We start from the raw sequence: 2,341 nt of genomic DNA, 5'->3' as shown, positions 1-2,341 counted from the left end.
TGCTCCACTAGGGTTCCTGACTAAGTCAGGTTAATCCTCAGAGGCTATTGGGGTTTTCCAAGGACACCTTCCAATGGGTAGTATCTTCCTTTGTGATTGTTTGTAAGAAAAACAAAAAAGCAATCAAGGAGACTAGAACTCTTCAACATGCTGTACTTGGAATTATTCGAGCCTTCCCAGCTCAGGGTCTAGGTCCCAAGATGGGCTGTCATATCCCCAGCCACCTCCTTCATTCCCAGGCACTAACCGCATACTTGGTAGATGTGATTGGTGTCCCACCCAGATCCTCTTTATTGGGCTGGTGCACCCAGCCCCCAGCTGCTGGGAGTGTTGGCTGCTAGCAGATCACAGCTGCCCTCTTCTCCAGAGAGGTGCCCTCAGCGGGCAGGAGCTTCCCCAAACTGGAGGTTACTCTTAACCCTAGGGCAATCCCTAATCAATGGACTGATTGATATAGGGCACAGAGGTCTGGCTCCCTTACCTCTGCAGTGTGGTTTATGTTCAAGAGGCCCCCTGTGGATCAGGCCTAGGCTAGACTTTACCTGAGACTCTGTCCTTCTCAGCCCCTCCCCTTTCCCTTTTTTGCATCCCTCTCTCTTACAAGTTTCTCTTGAGAGCCCTCCGTTGATACACTGTGTGCACTGAATCCTTGTCTCAGGCTCTGCTTCTAAGGAACCTGACCTAAGACACATCCATATGCCTGGTTGTCCAGGTGGATAAACAGCAACCTGTTGTTTTCCTTCTTTTTAATGGAGGGAGGCCACTTGCCTCCTGGCTTCTTCACCTAAGTCTGCAGACTCAGGCCTTTACAAGCATGGGGTGGTATGTGAGGGTATGGAGAGATGGCAGATGAGTTGCCAGGAGCAAAAAGTGTACGCTGCTTTGGCCCTTACCAGGACTTGTCCAAACCTCAAGGGCACAGCTCTCAAAGCATTTAAATTCCCCGTGCTCTTGCATCCTCAGGCCTGTGGCTACTTGGTCCATTAATGGGGATGCTTTTAGAAAATGGTAACTATGGTGTAGTGGAAGGGGCAATGGGCTTGGAGTCAGGGACCAAAGTGTGAAACCTGGTCCCACCACCTTCTAGCTGGACAACTCTAGACAAGTGACGTAACCTCTCTGTGCCTCAGTTTCTTCATCTGCAAAATGAGGGTACGAATAGTACCTACTTCATGGGGTTGTTAGGAGGACTAGATGAGTTAATTTATGCAAAGCTCTTAGAAAAGCTCGTGGTTTAGTAAGTGATAATAAAAGTTAGCTATTGTTATAGTAAAAGGAACCCTGGTGGCACAGTGGTTAAGCACTCAGCTACTAACTGAAAGGTTGTGGTTTGAACCCACCCAGAGGCTCCACTGGAGAAAGACCTGGTGATCTGCTCTAGGTCTAGGTCTTACAGCCTAGAAACCCCTATGGGGCAGTTCTACTCTGTCACATGAGGTTACTACGGGTCGAAATCAACTCGACAGCAAGTAACAACAATGACAACATTGTTATAATAGTAATTACATAATAATGATAATAAAATAATAATTAAATTATAAATATAATAATAACTATTATTTTCAATGTCCTTCTTGCTCATCAAGCTCCTGCCACCTTGGCCTCCTTTCAATGCCTAGAACAGTGTTTCTCAACCTCACAGCTATTGACATTTGGGCCAGATAATTCTTTATTGTGGGGATTGTCCTGTGTATTGAAGGGTGTTTAGTAGCATCCCTTGTCTCTGTCTATTAGATGCCAGTAGCCCCCCCACTCCAAGTCGTGACAATCTAAAATGTCTCCAGACATTGCCACATGTCCCCGGGGGGACAAAATCACCCCTGGTTAAAGACCACTGGTCTAGAACACGTTGAGATCTTTTTTTCCCTCCAGAACTTCACATGTTTCTTTTCCTCTTCCTGGGACAGTGTTCTTGCCACTCTTCCTTGGCTGCCTCCTTCTTCATCCTCTGTCAAAATGGCACTTCCTCAGGAGGCCCTGTCTGCATACCCCGTCCTTCTGTGGATTTCTGTCTCTACCCCTCGCATGTTTCCTTGGTAGCATTTATCACAGGGTATAACTGTTTCATTTATTTGTTTGATGAATTCTGTTTGTCCCTCCCACTAGATGTGAGATCCATTGGAGCAGGATCCATGTCTGACTTGATTGCTGATCAATCCCTGCTGCCAAGCGAGGCTGAGCATTTTCAATTGAGCAGAGATCAGAAACAAAGATGGAGACTAGTGAGCATCCCTAGTGGTGCAGTGGTTAAGAGCTATGGCTGCTAACCAAAAGGTCGACAGTTTGAATCCACCAGTCCCTCCTTGGCAAACCCTTTGGGGCAGTTCTACCCTGCCCTATA

General features: G+C 46.9%; 1 protein-coding gene across 1 annotated transcript in view; it reads right to left on the bottom strand.

Moving 5' to 3' along the window:
* Window positions 1-2,341, bottom strand: part of PTPRT (protein tyrosine phosphatase receptor type T) — a gene marked incomplete at its 3' end in the record, with an annotated part of 923,104 nt that overhangs the window by 36,780 nt on the left and 883,983 nt on the right. The gene's annotated exons all lie outside the window — the stretch shown is intronic.

Source organism: Trichechus manatus, unplaced genomic scaffold (assembly GCF_000243295.1).
Source record: "Trichechus manatus latirostris isolate Lorelei unplaced genomic scaffold, TriManLat1.0 scaffold00008, whole genome shotgun sequence".
In the NCBI taxonomy this organism is placed as follows: Eukaryota; Metazoa; Chordata; class Mammalia; order Sirenia; family Trichechidae; genus Trichechus; species Trichechus manatus.
The sequence above is the reverse complement of the archived record's forward strand: the minus strand, read 5'-3'. Positions and strand labels throughout refer to the sequence as shown.